Source organism: Chrysemys picta, chromosome 19 (assembly GCF_011386835.1).
Source record: "Chrysemys picta bellii isolate R12L10 chromosome 19, ASM1138683v2, whole genome shotgun sequence".
Classification (NCBI taxonomy): Eukaryota; Metazoa; Chordata; order Testudines; family Emydidae; genus Chrysemys; species Chrysemys picta.
The window spans coordinates 15,973,439-15,992,553 of record NC_088809.1 but is presented as its reverse complement, the minus strand read 5'-3'; the positions used below and the strand labels follow the sequence as shown (position 1 = coordinate 15,992,553).

Here is a 19,115-nt window from a genome sequence, read left to right as displayed (position 1 = left end):
CTTGAACCCAGGCCAGGGAGTTCCTAGACAGCCTTTACATCCTGGCCTCCACACACTGTCTGTTGAAACCAGGGCGGCCTGAGAAGCTAGTAGGACTATAGCCTCAGCCAAGGCATTGCCCAGGGGAGCAATCAGAAGAAGGCTTCAGCAAGTTGTCTGAGCAACTAGATGATCCCCTGTGGTGGCTGCATTGGACCCTGCTTCCTGCACCCAACCCTGTTCCTGCTTTGCTTGCTGTGTCACCCCTGCCTTCGCTCCTGTTCCCACTGTGTTCCTGTTCTGCACCTGATCCTTGCCTCTCCTCCAGTTCCTGTGCCTCCAACCATCAGTTACTGGTCCTGACTCCAACCCCAGCCGCTGACTTCTGACTCTGGCTTGATCTCTGGCTGAGGTAATTGTTAGTTGACTCCGGTGCTAATCCTCAGCTTCATTCCCCAACTTGGATGCCTGCTCTGCCCACTAGATCTGACTCCTGTTCTGATCACTAGGCAAGACTACCTACATTCTGGTCCATAACTGATAATATTGAATGTGCCATCAAAGATGGTGATGACATCACCCAGTGGTTTGCAGTGACAACTAGAATAAGGCAAGGGTATGTTATATCCCCACTATTGTTTGCGCTGGTTATTGACTACGTCATGAGGAAAGAAATCGCAGAAGGCAACTGTCATAAACATACAGCTAAAGGTAGCATAAAATCCCTCCTTACCCTGTAAAGGGTTAATCCCTCCTTTACCTGTAAAGGGTTAAGAAGCGCAGATAACCTGGTTGACACCTGACCAAAAGGACCAATAAGGGGAGAAGATGCTTTCAAATCTGGGGAGGAAGGTTTTTGTTTTTGTGTTCCTTTGTTCTCTCCGGGTCAGCGAGGAACCAGGGCAGGGAAAATACAGCTCCCTAAGCCATATCTAAACTAAGCATCTAATATTACAGAAATAGTAAGTAATAGCAAGGAAATGCGTTAGATTATCTTTTGTTTTAGCTTGTACATTTTACCTGTGCTAAGAGGGAGGTTTATCCCTGTTTTTGTAACTTTAAAGTTTTGCCTAGAGGGGAAATCCTCTGTGTTTTGAATCTTTTTGTTACCCTGTAAAGTTATCTTCCATCCTGATTTTACAGAGGTGATTCTTTTTTTTTTTTTTTTTAAATAAACTTCTTTTAAGAACCTGATTGTTTTTCCGTGTCCTAAAGACCCCGGGGGGTTGATCTGTGCTCACATTGTAACCAATTGGTTAGGATATTATTCTCAAGCCTCCCCAGGAAAGGGGGTGTAAGGGCTTGGGGGGATATTTTGGGGGAGGTAGGGCTCCAAGTGGCCCTCCCTGAAGGTTTGTGTAAATCACTTGGTGGTGGCAGCGATACCAAGGGCAAGGAAGGAATTTGTGTCTTAGGGAAGTTTTAAACCTAAGCTGGTAGAAATAAGCTGAAGGGGGTTTTCATGCAGGTCCCCACATCTGTATCCCAGAGTTCAGAGTGGGGAGGGAACCCTGACAGAAATTGAGGCATTTTATGGGCAAATGATAAAGCACAATTGGATGACCTTGTCTGACTTAGTTCAACACATCATTTAATGGAAGAAAAGACCCAGCTTTTGGCAGATATAGCAAAACAAATTGGTTTGTTCATCAACAAGGGGAAGACAAAAATATATGGCTATCAATATCCCAAAAGTTATCATTAGAATGGACAAAGGAACTCTAGAAGAAGTAAGTCATTTTATCTATCCAGGGAGACAATGTGCAGTGATGGTGACACCAAGCTAGATGTCGAGCAACAAATATCAAAAGCAGCAAACAGCTTTCATAAACTTGAAAAGATTTGGAAAAGTACCATGATTGGCTGTGATACAAATACGGATTCATAACACCAGCATTTTGTCTGTCTTCTTTTATGGAGCAGAGATATGGAAATCTACAAAAATTGGTAAGAAAATCAACTAATTCCAAAGTAAATGCCTGCAGAAGATCTTCAGAGTCCATTGGAAAAAGTTTCTTGCAACATCACAAATTCTAAATAGACCAAACCAATCAAAAGCATCAAATATAGTAAGAAGATGACAATTGACATATTTAGGACATACTTTATGGATGCCACCAACATGACTTCCATGCCAAGACGTCGCCTGGGAAGAGAAAAAGAGGGCGATCTAGAGAAACATTATGAAGAACAAATAAAGAAGCCGAAGCCTGAACAGACTAACACAAGACCGAAATAAATGGTGGAAACTGGCAGATGTCTATGCCCTTGAGAGCGTGGGAAGATGAAGAAGAAAAAAGCTATGTAGTGAGAACTGCAGCCAAACCACCACGAAAAATAGGAGGCAACATTTAGCAAAATCCTCTGGACCTGACTGAAGACAAGGCAATAACAGGAAAAGACTACTCAACAAGTATTATTAAGATCTGGTGAATTCTGGAGCAATGGCCAATGAAGCACACTGTCCTACAGGAAGCACCTTCTCCAATCACAGTTAAGAAGGATTTAACTGGAACATTGAGAGGGCAGCATTTATAGCAATAAGGGGTCTGGTTGCATTTAAGTCTTCAAGCATAACCCATCTCTTCTCCCATACCCCTTCTGAAATAACCCTCCCCAACAAAACCCTTAAGATCTTGGGGAGTTTAGTCAGCCCTGTGCTAAAGCGATAAAAACCAGAAATTCCAAGGCAAATATTACATATTTTTGAGGAGAAAGTAATACAATTTTACTGTTCAAAAGTCTGGTGGGTAAGTGAAAAGAGGGAAGTATTTTCAAATATGTTTAAAATTGTTTTCAAAGACAGATCATGAACTTGAAATCTAGTCAGTTTAAAATAGAGTTAAAAGTAGTTCTGTTGTACTTAAAGTACTGCACAGGATTTTTTTAGGGGGAATAAGACAAAACGCCACATTTATTAGTAATACATGTATTTATTAACACTGTATTATATGCATATAATATATTACACTTACACTTACACACACACACAGAAACACACTCCGTCTTGTTGTTACCAATTAGTTGCTCCCCTTAACTTTACTGGCCAGGTGAGTTAGATGGGGGAGGGGGTGGAGCCGGGCTTCTGCCGATCCCGATCGATGCTCCCATGTTGACAAGACAAGACCCGGGGTCCTCTGCAAGACACCTCACTTTTATAGCAGCTTTTTTCTTATGCAAATCTATACCAGATTCAAACTCTGTGTCTGTGTCCATTGGTTTTTTGTGCTGCTTTCTTTTGAGTGTTGTCCCAATGCTGCAAAGAGGGTGTTTCCAAAAGAAGGTGCTTGCTTCTAACCCCCGAGGCCGTCGGTATGTCTGCTTGTCTTTAATGAGCCCACTTGACACGTTTTATTGTCCTTGGGTCTGGCTCCCAGCCCCTCTCCAACAGTTGAGGCTGTTTGGAGGTGCTGCCTTCCATGCCTTCCTCATTCACACCTCATTCATTCAACAGGGCAATTGATTAAGAGTGGGGGGGGGGGGGGGGAAAGAGCTCTTGTTCTACTGCTAGCAAAAAGAAATTTTTCTTCTATCTTATTCTATCCTTAGGGGCTATAATATTATACCAAGGGCAATGCAAAGTTTCTAAATGAGGCTTTGATAAAAAGTCCCATGAAAACAGAGGTCACACGTGGGTAGACCCACCACAAGGTTATATGAAGAAGCACAATGTAAAGTCATATGAAAATGATCAGAGATTGATCTACATTGTCCCCCTTTTGACCTCTCAAGAACAATTCTTGAGTGGTCACCATATAAATCTTTTGTATTTGTTGCAAACAAACCAAACAATTATAACCAGGAGAATATAACTAAAACCATTACAATTGACTAAACACCAGATATAACATAAACACAAATGTAAACAATTATAATTATAATAATTGGAAATACAACAAAACCATTACCATTACAATAATTGGGTACATTGACAAACAAAATGAGGCCCAAGTTTAATGCTGCAATAGCCATTAAACAATAAAAGTCACTGAGGTCAGGACTTTAAGCACACACAACAAATAAGATTTTGTAGGAGTACCACAGTTGTTATGCAAGGTTAAGCTGATTTGGACTTAAACTAACATTTAGTTGCTAAAATGTTGTAGAATTTCCTATTTTTAACAGTTGTTTTCAGAGGTTTTTGGGGACCTGAAAGATGGGGCCATACAATTATGGGCCAAGGTCTTACAGGTCATGGGGGCCCAAGAACTACCCTTCAGGGCTTGGGGAAACAGAACCAGAGTGCATAGAGGAAAGTGTGGAATTAATAATAATACAAGCAAATGTAACTAACAATACAAATATATTAAGAACAAAAATCAACAACAAAATGATTATTAGAGAACCTGACAAAACAAAACAAAATAACCCTGATGCACTGGGGACCAAAGTCTTTTGGACACAAGTGGTGATTGATAAGTTGGATGGAGATGGGGGAAGTAGAGAGAGGAAAAGACATTTACCCTGTCTAGTGTAGTATCCCCTCTCTCTCTGGACCCAATGCTAGCACAGGACACCACTAGAGACAGACACAGAGCATGCAACACAGAACACTGAACACAGACTTTGTCATGACACTATCACCATGGTATTTTATAACTCTTCAGCTGGTACCAGCTCTTCTGATGTTTTGGTTCAGAGCCTGAAAGATAGAAGCTTGGAAACAAATTAGCACAGTGCTCCCACCATGGCAGAACCTGCTTAGTTTCTGCCACAGTGTGTTTGGTACTTGGGGCTGCACAAATGCTAATTAAGTGGTGCCTTTTTTGTGAGTGTAAATCCTCCCTTTCTCTCAGTAAAAGGGCGTTAACACTCCATTTAGAAAAAAATTTCTGTTTTAAAATTTCCAGTCATTTTGCCATGGCCTGGAGATCTGAGGCAGAAGCAGGCACTGTTGTTAACTGTTTCAATGACATTTTGGCCCTGGGAGGAGGAATTTACCCAAATATCCCAAATATCCCCCTTCCCAATCTCCAGAGGGGTCCCAAAGGTCTGCCCCCTTCTGGGGTTTTAAATGTTTCTTCTCCTGATGTTACTGCTGCTGTAAGATTTGAGAGTGCTGTTTTAACTTTTTGGACCCAACCTGTTTTCAGTTTATCTATCTGTTGCTTGCCTGGTCCCGATCCTGCTTTTTCCAATAAACAGTTTCTTTCCATGGGACAAGCCTTGTTCCACTACCAATTTAGCAAGGAGGGTGGGCTTTTCAACTAGCCCCCACCCTCCCTGGTCCCATTCCTTAAACATTTTCTTTAAAATTGTGAAATTACCACAATATTACTTAAAAACAAACAAACAAACAAACATAAACCACACTACACTGCCCAAACTCCTATATCCTTCAGAGTTTGGTTTGACAGAACAAGATCTGCATCTTATGTTTTTAACCCACTTTGGGCCAGAGGGAGAGACGCTAAGCTTCCCTCTGTATTACTCGGTCTGCTACCACCGAGAGTTCATACACCAATTATACAAATCCTTCCCTGGATCAGAGTGAGAAACACTAAGTTCTCCTCTTTAGCTCAGTCTTGCTACGGCTGAGGGTGTATGTACCTCTATAACACAATTTAAACCTAAACTCCTATATCCTTTAGAGTTTGGTTAATCCTTCCCCGGATCAGAGAGAAACACTAAGTTCTCCTCTTTAGCTCAGTCATGAACACAATTTAAACCTAAACTCCTATATCCTTCAGAGTTTGGTTAATTAATCCGGATCGACAGAAGCCCGGCTCCACCCCCTCCCCCATCTAACTCACCTGGCCAGTAAAGTTAAGGGGAGCAACTAATTGGTAACAACAAGACGGAGTGTATTTGTGTGTGTGTAAGTGTAATATATGCATATAATACAGTGTTAATAAATACATGTATTGCTAATAAATGTGGCGTTCTGCCTTATTCCCCCTGAAAAGATCCTGTGCAGTACTTTAAGTACAACAGTTCATTATAGAAATGTAGGGCTGGAAGGGTCCTTACAAGATCAAGTCCAGCCCCCTGCAGTGAGGCAGGGCCAAATAAACCTAGGCCATGCCTGACCAGTGTTTGTCTAACCTGTTCTTAAAAACCTTCAATGATGGGAATTCCAAAACCTCCCTTGGAAGCCTATTCCAGTGCTTAACTATCCTTACAGTTAGCAAGTTTTTCCTAATATCTAACTTAAATCTCCCTTGCTGCAGATTAAGCCTATTACTACTTGTGCTACCTTCAGGAGACACAGTGAACAAGTGGTCCCCGTCTTCTTTAGAACAGCCCTTAACATATTAAAAGCAGATGATCATGCCCCCTATGTGTTGATGTGCAAGAAGCGGCCAAGGTTTTCAGCTAGCATCCCCATCCTGCCACCATGTTGTGCAGCAAAAGCATCCCAGTTTTGCTGCCAGGGGCACTTCATAACTGCAGAGGCAAGGTGCAGGATATACCTGGTAATGATTCTGAAACATAATTGGATAATTAATGGGACTGATCTTCCATTTCTTGCTCAGGTGAAAAAAATCCTATTGACTTCAGTAGGCATTTAACCTGAATAAGGAATGCAGGTTTGTGCACAGCGCACATGGAACAGAAGAAGCCATGTAAAAGTGCCAATAATGATTTATTTTAAAATATTTTCAGTGGTTATTGCATTGACAACTCATTGTTGGTACAAATATCTAACAACATACAGAATTATAGGTAAAGCTACCAAAAATGGGTAGCAAAAAGCTATGTGTACCGCTGAGGTTAGAAAGCATTTATCTTAGCTATATCTGTAAGCTTCATTCCACATTTTCAGTTTAATTTTATTTAAAAAAAAATAGAGGTGGATTAAAAAACTTCAACAGATGAGGTTTTCCGTAAATAAATGCAATGTTTATCAAAATCTAAATGTTCTGTGGGACCATGACTGTCAACATTTTTGACAGGGAAAAATTTAAATGAATTGTTTTGACTTTTTTATTTTGATGTTGAAATATTTATATAAGGGAAAACATTTAATTTGTACTTTATCATTTCAATTAATTTTGTTTTGACTTATATGAAAATATTCATTTTATTATTTTGATCTAATAGTATATAACATATATTATAGTTAATATTTTCATATAAATGTCTAACTACATGTCTTTACTTCATGAAATGACATGTTTTGACATATATTTTGTAAAAAGAACATTATCAACGTAAATTGGGACTTTCTGACATTTCAATTTTGCTGGAAATTTTCATTCTGATTCTGTACAAAAACAAATTTTGAAATGTCAGAATTTCCTGTGGAATGGAAATTCCACTTTCCAAGCAGCTCTAATAGCAGTGTAGTAAGACAACTAAAAATTGGCCTGACCATGATCAGCAAAACTGGGCCTAATATATGGCTTCATTATACTGAGCACAAGTGGGGAAATGTAATATGTGCTTAGATTATTGCAGCAAGGAAAGGAACTATTTTTATACTAGTTGTTTATTGTGCTTATATAAGTCTAGATAAGGAGACTATAAAGCTGTTAATTTTAACAAACATGATATTTATTGGCATGAAATTGTTTTCACCTTCCACTGTGGCTTCTACGGAGCACTGACACTCTAGGCTGTTTGCTGAAACTAAACAATGTAAACTGTTTGTTGATTTTCCAGAATAACTTTGCAACCCAACGGTGCCTTGGGCAGCTAGGAGGAGGGTCTGGCAGCATGGATCAGATAGCAAGATGATGTTCTTTTCTACAACACATGCACAGCTAAGATAAGTATTAAACAGCAAACAGTAGCATGTGTGTTTAGATGTGTACACAGGCCTGTTGAGAGAAATTTAGGGCTCCATCCCCTTTCCCCCGCAAGATGTTTTGGGGCTGTCCTGAGCTTGGGATCCTAGTTTAATTATCCCCCTCTTCTTGACATCCCTCTGTACGCATCTCATTTTTGGGGCCAGAAGGTGGTGAAATTAGCTGATAAACATAACAGTGCGTAATTTGTCTTTTGTCATACAAAATCAGAGTACACCGTTCCAGTGATCCAAACATACACACTCAAGATAACATATGGATCATGCAGCAAACGGCACTGCGGGTCTGCATCTTTCCCTATTACTTTTTGCAGCAATGGAATTCAGCTGATCCATGCACCGCTGTGTAATTTGTCTTTTGTTATGTGGAAGCAGAGGACCCACCCTGTCACTGATGCAAAAGCACGTGTCTCCATGGATCAGGTACTAGCCAGCTGTGCATCACCGGGATCTTTCCCTATTACTTTTGTGTGTTTGTTTGAGGGGTGTGTGTGGGTGGGTGGGGTGTTCGTTTGAGGGGTGTGTGTGGGGGGGTTTGTTTGAGTGGTGTGTGTGTTTGTTTGAGGTGCGTGTGGGGGGCGGTGTTTGTGGGGTGTGTGGGGGGAGGTGTTTGTTTGAGGGGTGCGTGTGGAGGTGTGTGGGGGTGGGGGTGTGTGGGGGGAGGTGTTTGAGGGGTGCGTGTGGGGGGGTGTTTGTTTGAGGGGTGCGTGTGGGTGCGTGGGGGGTGTTTGAGGGGTGTGTGTGGGGGGTGTTTGTTTGAGGGGTATGTGTGTGTGGGGGGGATGTTTGAGGGGTGTGTGTGTTTGAGGGGTGTGTGGGAAGGGGGGACTGGACTCCAGCTGAGCACCAGCCCCGTTGGATTGTTTTTCACCCGCCAAGAGCAGGTCCAGTGGGAGGCCTGAGGAAATGGAGGGCAGGCACGGCCTGCTCTGAGGCCTAGCCCTGCCCAGCCTCCTGCTCCCGGGCTGGTTTTCCCGCAGCGGATCCCAGGCTCCAGGACGGCGGTGGGGGTGGCCGTGCAGGGCCGTTTAACGTCTCCCCCGCCTTTCCTGAGGGACACGCCCTCGCGCAGGAGCCCCCCCGGCGCCGGCGGGGCCCGGAGGCCGCAGCTCCCCCAAGCGCCGAGGCTGGCCGCACAGCCATGTTCCCCCCCGCCGCCCGCCTGAGAGGCCAGCGTTGCTCTCTCGCTCCCTTCCCTTGCGCCGCCGCACGCCGCGGCAGCGGCTCGCCAGCGCGGGGCACGCTGGGAGTTGTAGTCCGCCCGCCTCCCAGCCTGCCGCTGCCCAGCGCGTGAACGGACGGGGCCGCCGAACCGCAACACCCGGCAGGCGCCGCGGTCGCGGCGCCTGCGCAAATGGCTTTCCTCGAACAAAAAAACTGCCCCCTCCCCCCCCTTTCCATCGGTCCTGGGTTCAGGGTGAACGACTGTGTGAGGGGACGAGGCCCGGCCGGCGCCCCAGTGGACGCGGTCACCGAGCCCCCGCCGGGAGCCCGACGAGTCGCGAAGAGGCCGCGGGGACGGGCCGAGCCGAGCCGGGAAGCGCCTGCTGTGAGCTGGGATTAGCTTGGCCTCCCCTCGCCCCGAGGCGGCGGCGGCTCCTCGCCGAGACTCACCAGGACCCGGGCTGCCCTGATCCCGGCGGCGGCCAGCCAGTGAGTGAGAGCCCGGGCCGAGCGGGGAGCGGGCCTGGGCCGAGCCTGCCTCTGGCTGGGCCGGTCCCTGGGGGTGTTCCCCCGCCCTGGGCGCTGTGCCCCGTGGGGGTGGGGGTGACTCATATCCCCCTCCCTGTTCCCTGTGTGTGTGTGTGACTCCTATCCCCCTCACTGCCCCCGGGGGGGGAGACGAGTCACTCCTTCGTCGCTATTTTTTTAGCGACGGGGAGCTGACCCCCCCCCCCCGGTCGTTATTCCCCGTGTGTGTGTGTGGGGGGGGAGGTAACGTCCCCCGTCGCTATTCCCCGTGTGTGTGTGGGTGTGTGTGACTCATTTCCCCCCGCCCCCCCCCCCCGGTCACTATTCCCCGTGCGTGTGGGGGTGACTCACATTTCCCCCCGCCCCTCTCTCCGGTCACTATTCCCCGTGTGTGTGTGTGTGTGTGTGGGGGGGGTGTAACTCACAATCTTCCTTCCCTGGTCGCTATTCCCAGGGTGAAGTGTGTGACTCTCATTCTCCTCCCCAGTTGATATTCCCGGGGGGGGGGGCGTAATTCATTTCCTCTACCCCAAGCTTTGCTGCTCTACAGTCACTATTCCTTAAGGTTTATTATACCCCATCAATTCACCCTTTCCCCGAGTTACTATTTCTTGGGGATGTCCCACTTTTTCCCACCAGTTGCTATTGAGATGGAAGGGCATCTCATTTCCCTTTCTCCTGGTGGGAGCTTTCACACCTCTTCCACTATTACCTTGGTGGTTGAGCACAACATCCTCCATCTTTGGGAGCAGTGCAATGATCTTGGTCATAGGGAGGAAACTGCTCCTCCCTTGGTTGGGGCTATGGTCCTTACACTGGGGTGCCACCGCTTCTTATTGTCTGGCACATGCCAGGTCCTGGAGCATGCTGATAGGGAATGAGCGTGGGAGAGGAGACTAGGGCAGGCAGCTGCTTCTTGGGAGGGCATCAGGGCGAGTATGCTAATAAATCTTTAGGTGTTGGCTGGTCTATGGGAGTCTGGTGAGGTCCAGAAGTGGAAGTTTAGCATCATGCTGGAAGTGGAAAATGGGAAACTAGGAGTTTACATCTCTTGGTTAAGCACGAGTGCTCAAGTTCCTTGATTTACACCCTTCTCTCCTTGTGTATGGGGGACGGGTGAGATACAGAAAGTGAGGCTCAGCACCTCCTGGGGCAGTCTACTTTGAGGAGGGTTGGGAAGAAAACAGGGGTAGTTTCTTCCCCTTGGGAATGCAGGCCTAAAATAGGTCTGAGTTGCTTTCTCTGGGATTTGGAATTTTGTAAGTAACATTAAACTTTCACCAAAAGCTTTCTCTCCTTTCTGCCTGTGAAATAGCAGCAGTCATTGAGTTTGAATATGCAGCACTGGGGAATATGCAATTCGTGGCATTATCAATAAGAATATATGAATTATCACTTCAGATTGAATTTTAAAATATTGTTAGTCCTTCTGACCTGAGTGGTTAGTCAAGTTTTGAGGGTCTGTGGGGAGTTTCCACCAACAGGAGGAACTGATGAAAGAGTCTGGTGGTACCTTTGATGCCATATTATTTATGTACATAGAATGTGCGAAGTCCTGTTTCCCCAAACACAGGAGGAACCAAAAATAACAGGAGGTAGTTTCTTTGCTCGCAGTCCCAAGCTGCCTCTTGCCAGTTTCTCTAGGCTCTCTGTGTGTCATCTGCTCTCTTCAGTCTTTCTGTCTCTCTCCTTGAGCTGTGTCTGTCCCACACACAGAAAGCCGGGTCTACTCCAGTATCGGGGGTAGCCGTGCTAGTCTGTATCCACAAAAACAACAAGGAGTCTGGTGGCACCTTAAAGACTAACAGATTTATTTGGGCATAAGCTTTCGTGGGTAAAAAACCTCACTTCTTCAAATACATGGAGTGAAAATTACAGATTCAGGCATTATATAATGACACATGAAGAGACGGGAGTTACCTCACAAGTGGAGAACCAGTGTTGACAGGGCCAATTCTGTCAGGGTGGATGTAGTCCACTCCCAATAATAGACAAGGAGGTGTCAATTCCAGGAGAGACAAAGCTGCTTTTGTAATGAGCCAGCCACTCCCAGTCCCTATTCAAGCCCAGATTAATGGTGTTAAATTTGCAAATGAATTTTAGTTCTGCTGTTTCTCTTTGAAGTCTGTTTCTGAAGTTTTTTTGTTCAAGTATAGCTACTTTTAAATCTGTTATAGAATGTCCAGGGAGAGTGGAGTGTTCTCCTACTGGGTCTACTCTAGAAAGTTTTGCTGGCATAGCTATGTTGGTTAGGCATGTGGGAAAAAACATGCCCCTAAATAACATAGCTATGCCGGCAACCCCACACTCCTTCCTCTCCCTCTCTTCCCACCCCCTCCCCACCCCTCCCAATGCAGATGCAGTTTATAGTGGCACAGCTTATGTCCTTTGGGGAGGTTGTTCAGCTAGCTATACAGTGCCAGCAAAATAATTCCTTTTGCTGGTATATGCTGCATCTCCACTAGGGGGCTTTGCCAGCATAAGTAGACTGGTGGATCTGTATCTGCAAAATCTTTATAGTGTGAAGTTGCATTTCTTACATTTAACCAGAAGGAAGAGCAGCAGTTCACACTGATGCGTTTGAGGTTTTTTAGCCTAACCTATGAAATTATTATATTTATGCTGTTAATGTAAATGTCTTTAGCCATAACTGGCACAATTACTTTGCATAATTTCATATATTGTTTCTCTCTTCTTAGTTTTTGACTGAAATGGTGCAAATGACACTGACATGGGGGCAAAATGAAGGAAAAAATGATAATATTGGACTTGTGGGTGAAAAATGACTGAGAATCAAACCCTGGTTTCTCTTAATTTTTTTATCTTTTTCACCTCTTGATCGCTGGCTCACATCCATCCCAGGTTGTCCATATAATGGTAGCCTATATGAAATAAATTTGAGGTTTTGGGCCCCAGTCCTCCAGTGTTTCTGTCAGTGACCCCACATTGACTTGACTTAGGCTGTGTAGGAGCAAGAGTCAGTCCATGCAGAATCTGATTGATTTTCAGTGGGTATCAATCTGCCAGAACAGAGCTTACTGCAGCATAAGGGCTTCAGTACATTTCTCAGTGGATATATGTTCATCTCACTCAAACCATCATCTACAATGGCACTTTTAGCACCATTGGAATGTTGGCAGTCAAAGTGGAGCGGCAAAGAACCGTCTAGGCCATGGAGACTGAAATCTTGCCATAGGTTAATATTGAGGCACATTGGCAGGGCAGTGCCATAGCTCTCCCCCTGTTGCTGTTGCCTGGTGGGGAGGGGTAAATGTCTCATTCCCCTGGTGGGAGGGGCTGTGTGTGTGTTTTTTTTTTTTTGTGGCTCGTATTGTATTTGTTTGGCTAAATATTAATGAAAGTCTTTATCCCGTTGCAGCTAAGCGCTGTCACCAAAAATAACATCAGAAACTACATGATGCTACACACAATGGGCAGCAAAAATGCCTTTGCTGTTTTTTTAAAATCTGAATAGTCAAACTTTCTCACACATGCACAAAGCAATAAACCAAGCAGCAGACTAAATAGAAATAATTTGAAGCAGAACCCTGCAGATCACCAAACCCAGTTCTGACAGTCTGCCAAAGTGAGGAGGTTCCAAGGTAAGGGCATGATGCGAAAAAAGCTCTATTTTCAGCCCTGAAAGATCAATTCTAAGAACTGATCAAAAGTGCTGATTTAAGCAGCCATGACCTGGTATAAAGAGACAGCTTATGAGGTAGCCAGTTTACAGGAATTTAGTGTACAGGGCTCTCAATATGGTATCTTTGAGAGACCATCAACTACATGTTTCTATCTGAATGTGTTAATTTAATCTTACATGCAGTGCAGGTGTAGCTGTGTTGGTCCTAAGATATTAGAGAGACAAGGCAGGTGAGGAAATATCTTTTATGGGACCAGATTCTGTTGGTGAGAGACAAGCCCAAACCTGAAGAAGAGCTCTGTGTATGTTCAAAAGTTTGTCTCACCAACAGAAGTTTGTCCAATAAAATATATTACCTTACCCACCTTGTCTCTTTAACTTAATATTATTACAAGCGACCCCCTCTTTTTGGCACTCTGTGATGCTCCCCAAGGGTACCCAGGATCGTGAGGCACCTTAGCATATGAAGCAGTCTTGTCTCTGCTGCAGATCAGCTCCCTCAAAACGACAGCCTCCAACAGCAAAATCCTATCTTCCAGGCCCCCACAGGCCTTGCTCTTTCTGTACAGGCTGTGATAGGCATACACCAACCACCAAGTCCTTCGAGCATTTCCTAGACCCTTATCCACTAAATATTCACAGAATTACCAGGCTCAGTGTTCCCGAAGGAACAGAACACTACTGTGTAAGTTTCAGCAAGGCTCACCACCTTGCATAACACCACAGCACTTGGATATATTTACAGTGAAAACAAGAATAAGTTTATTGTCAAAGATTCAAGATTCTAATAATAGTGAGTAAGAATATTGGAAACAAATGATTACATATGAAACAGAATCATAACAGACATTTTTATAGACTAAACTAACAGGTTAACCTGTCAAAAGAAGTTTTCTCTCTCCCAAAGTTCTCTTTGGTGTTATCAACCAAGGCTAGCTGAGACTTTTTTCATGAAACAAGCCCATTGTCCTTTTCTACTTCCTCAGTGAAGGATGCCTGGGTGTCTTCTCTGTGCCCCTTCCCCCATAGTTAAGCAAACCTTTCTCTTCCTGTTACATTTTTTTTTTTCTGAAGTCCTTACAATATTTCATTTGCTTTCAACACAGACTGGTGATCAGAAGCCTATTGTGAATGAGACAATACTCAATATACATGTGAACAGATAGATGAATAAACATCTTTTGTCTGTCAGAAAACATGTTTTTCACCTTAGCTGGTGACCAGTAACTACACGCTGAAAATATATTCGTAAAGTCTGTACGTATAGCACTTCTTACATAGTATTTGTACATATATTTTATGCTCTCTGGTGAATTAGAATGTACACACCTCTGCACTACTTTCTCAATACCAACTGGCAGGTTCTTGGGTCACAGACTCTTTATTAATATGTTTAATCTTCAACACGTTTTAGACATTTCCTTTTGTTTTTTTTCTTACCATCAAAGTCTCTCGCTGATGAGATGTGTGGCTTTTTTTTTTTACAAAAAAGGCTGTAAACTTTTTAAAAATTCTAAATTCTACACTAGGTGGCTAAATTAAAGTAAATTATCTATTTTTTTGTGTTCTTGTGATTGCGTGCACATACACGTTATCTTTGAGAGTGTCTTTTGGCTCCTTTTGTCTTGAGCAGGTACCATATTGGGTTACATTGACTTAAAACCCCTGAAGCATAGAATACATAGCAAGAGAAAACATGAATCCATCAATCAATCAAAACAAAACGGATGAAATAAAAATTTATCCCACCAGCCTTGATAGCTACATATTAATAAAGGTAGAAAATTGTTTTTAGTTTTAAGAAGACCCAGAATTCTCCATTGAGGTAACAACATTTGAACTGATGTAACCAGAGTATTTTTGGTAGTATGTCATTGGGGAGTTGTTCATTGTGTATTTTTAAAGTATGACAATGTATGTGCAATAGATTCAAATTAATCTTTCGAAGCAGATCAGGTTTGTTAGATTAATATGGTGGGGTTAGTCTGGGTGAAGTCCTATGTGATGCTTTTTCCCTGGACGTGTACATCAACTGCCTGTCTATGTACTGATGGGATCATTTACCCTCTTGTAGAAAATAATTTTAATTCTAAATATATATAGAAGTCTATTCACATTGGGTAAAATGAATTTTCTTGTTGGGACACTATAGTGCATGAGTGTTAACTGCACCTTGTGGAACTTGCAATAAGGAGCAGTCCTTGGGAAGTTGGGTGGGAAGGAAAGCAGAGACCTACTTGACTGAGAGTTCATTTTGGGAGTTCTGACAGGTACACAATCCACTTAAATTTTGTTCTCACAGTTTGACATCACAGACTCTCCCAGTATTTCATAACTACCTGCTGTATAAACTTTGAAGTGAAATTGTGAAGAGTATTTTTAAATGGACCGCTATTATCATCACCCAGCTTTATGTTGTTCATTTAATTTGTGATATACTTGATATGACTCAACCAGATAATCTGAAAGTATTGTACTGAAATATATATTAACATAGCAGTGTGACTGATACTATCATTAACTCAAATTTGACTTAAGCAAAGAGTCCATTTTTTGAGCAAATCAAAACACTTAATTTGCCTTCTCTAGTAGTAACGCAACATAAGACTCTTAGGGTCTTGTTCTTTCTGTCCTGTGTAAGCATCAAGCTCTGTACCAGGGTAGGAGGGATATCTGCATGCTGCTTTGCAGCGTCCCCCTTGACTCAAGCAGGAACAAAACTAATGGGCTCCAGGAAGAGCAGTGTTTTGATTTTCTTGGTTGCAAAAGCAGTCAGTAGTATTCAAGATCCCGAGGCCAGAGGAAGTAAGGAAAGAAATAGTGAAGGGTCATCAGGGTCCAAGAGAAGCAGTATGGGATAAATGCACTGATACATACATGTTTAGGCAGTTTGATGTGGCATGGGCATACAGGCTTGGTTAGCGCAGGGTAGTGTGGGGGCGGGAAAAAACTGCTGTGGGGCTATAGCTCAACCATGTTTGCTGTAAGCGAAACAAATGGTTGTTACAAACAGTTTCAAAAATGTGTTTTGGGTTGTAGTGTGGGTAGGCCTCTATGTGAGCACCTGAAGAATAGCTCACTGTAGGTGGGGGTTTTTTAATAGAAACAATAGATTAGGTTCCTGTGACACAGTACAATGTGACACAGAAACCAAGGGTGAGCTGTATTAGCTGAGTAGACAATTTGTCGCTATGAAAAAATGCCAGCACCAATTTTGCTATAATGAGATAAACAGGAGTGGAGTTCAAAATAAATAACTTCAGACATTGGGTATTAGTGCTGATGGGCACAGAGAACCAAAGTAATAATTACTTAATACGAACAATCATGTTTATAAAGTAAATGCGATTACACTAGTAAAGACTGAAATTATCAAATGGTGGGGACTCTGATTAATAATTTACTTTGTTTACTTGATTTAACATTCATTAATATCTTTTTACTGCTTTAGATCTGTATGCATACTTAGAAAACTAAGTGAATTTACTCCAAGTCTCAATCTTACTTGACTATTAAGACCAACTTAAATATATGCACAGAGTAATTAAGATGCTATTAAAGCCAAACATATACTAGTCAGTTATATATAAAAAAGTAAAGTATATGCTAGGTCTGTTGATTAATCTCAGTTGTTATTTTTTTGAATGCAGTTATTTTTTTGTACATAATTCTACATTTGTAAGTTCAGCTTTCATAGTAAAGAGATTGCACTACAGTACTTGTATGAAGTGAATTGAAATATACTTTTTCTCATTTTTACAGTGCAAATATTTGTAATCAAAGTAAATATAAAGTGAGCACTGTACACTTTGTTGTAATTGAAATCAATATATTTGAAAATGTAGAAAACATCCAAAATATTTAAATAAATGGTATTTCTGTTTAACAGTGTGATTAATCACGATTAATTTTTTTAATTGCTTGACGGCCCTAGTATATACATGCATTTTGGAGTTTCGTTCTATCCATAACTCATTGGTCTGTTTACACCAGCATCTCCTTGTGTTTGAAAACTGTTAAAAGCAAGTTTGAAAACAGTTTCTGAAAATGTGATTACACTGATTGTTGTGGATGTGTCGTCGTGTAGTTAAAAATGCTTTCCAAAAGACTCTTGTTGAAACTAGTTTCTAGTGTTGAATATTTTTAAAGATTATTTTAACAAAGTTTTGATCCATCCACCCTGTACTGTGAAGAGGGCCATGTAAGTACCTAGCTAAAGAGAAACTTTTTTGTTGTTTTTAAATGTTTTTCTGGGCAGGCCATCGTGGATGTGTAACAGACTCCTTATTAATAGTTCCTAGGTTAATGTCGTGATTTTAAGCCATGTTTTCTAAGCTACAAGTCTCTCTAAACATCGGTGATAGTAACTTAGGTGCTAAGCACCTGCATCTCCTTCTAAAGTTAATGGATGTTGTGTGTACTCCATACTTCTCAATATCTGGCCCTTGATTAGTAAGCTTTTTCTTGACTCTGCTGTATGGAAAAAATGGAAGTGTCAACCTATGCACGCTAAAATTAAGGAAATAAGAGTGCCTTGGATTCTGAACAGATAGATCCTATGCTTCTGAGTAGCATAATTATGTGAATTATATTTCATTAGTTTCATCGGGACTTGGTTTTTAAGTAGCAATATTCCTCTGATGGGTTTGGATAAGCCACTTTAAAAATGTAAAAAACACAGTGCTGTTCTTGTTGATTCTACTGCTGAGAGTTAAATCCCTGCAGTGGGAGTTGGTTTGAAATGGCGACAGCAAATGTCCCAGCTGCTGTGTTTAGTGGGTCACTGTTACTGAACGTATAATGGTGTCATATTGGAATGGTAAGAGTGCACTTATCAAGAAAGCTACTCTGAGATGAAAGTTGTGAATACCTGTGCCATATGTTTGTGTGTATGTGGAGCAATCCAATGTTCGGTATAGAAATCAGACATGAGAAGTGCCAGATGTTAATTTCACTGAGCCTTCTCGCTCCTGTTTTGTGTCTGGTCCTGGTCATTTTAACTGGGAGGTAAGGATTTGACCTACAGGTCGTATATGTTTTTGTGAAATAGATTCCTGTAACCCTTCACTTTAACTTCTCTTGGGTTATGGCAGGCTAGGTGTAAAATGTATTTGCCTATCTTGCTGTGCTATTCATAAAGGGAAATTTAATTGTCTTCCTTCCTTTTCTCCCCAAACAGCATATTCTCTGTACAAACAAAACTCTTTAAAAAGCGTAGTTCTTCATACTCATGCCAGAATGTTGTTTCTCTTGCTTTTTTGTGTCCATCAGAAACTGTCAGGGAGGATATCTAACACCTCGGGGCTGCAGGGGTTGGCATGTGCCTGTTCTGTAAGAATAAGAAAGATACAAAGTAACTTTCTCTTGTGGTTTGGCTTTCACTTGCCACAAGCATTTCTATTTCTTTGCTCTCAGAAGTGGAAGTAAGCCAGAAACAGTTAACCTACACAAAGCTACCATTTTTTGTTATCCCTGGGCTCCCATTTTGGTCATTTGCTTTGTGGACTGGTGACCCTCTCTCCAGCTGAGGATGGCCAGATCCTAGCCCTGGTGTCCCATTACTAGTACTTTGTGTAATAGCTTATTTAATGTTACAGGTCTTTACTTATTAGGCGAAAACTTCTTTTCGGGCAGTCAATTTAAAGGAATTACAGATGGTAAATAATACGTTTGCGCCACAGCTCAGAGAGCCTCTTTGAAGGCCCTTTCCCAGCAATAGGATTGTCGAAGACTTACAAATATATCATTAGCGGTATTATGGAAACCTACTTGTGATAGCTACTACCTACCAAATTCATGGTCCATTTTGGTCAATTTCATGGTCATAGGATTTTAAAATTTGTAAATTTCATGATTTCAGCTATTTAAATCTGAAATTTCACATGTTGTAATTGTAGGGATTCTGACCCAAAAAGGAGTTGTGTGTGGGGGGGGTCGCGTTACTGCTACATTTACTTCTGCACTGCTGCTTGTGGCGGAGCTGCCTCCAGAGCTGAGCAGCTGGAGAGTAGGGATGTAAAAAGTTAAACGATTAAAATTATATTGTTTAAT

The 19,115-nt window shown here is 42.5% G+C and overlaps 1 protein-coding gene across 8 annotated transcripts in view; it reads left to right on the top strand.

Annotated features, from left to right (window-relative positions):
• Positions 1 to 9,242: 9,242 nt before the first annotated feature.
• GTF2I (general transcription factor IIi) overlaps positions 9,243 to 19,115 on the top strand; it is an 81,582-nt gene continuing 71,709 nt past the window's right edge. For all 8 annotated transcript variants that reach the window (XR_010593922.1, XR_010593923.1, XR_508499.4 and 5 more), the window contains exon 1: positions 9,243 to 9,382. The gene's annotated coding sequence lies outside the window, so the exon portion shown is untranslated. The remainder of the gene's footprint in view (positions 9,383 to 19,115) is intronic.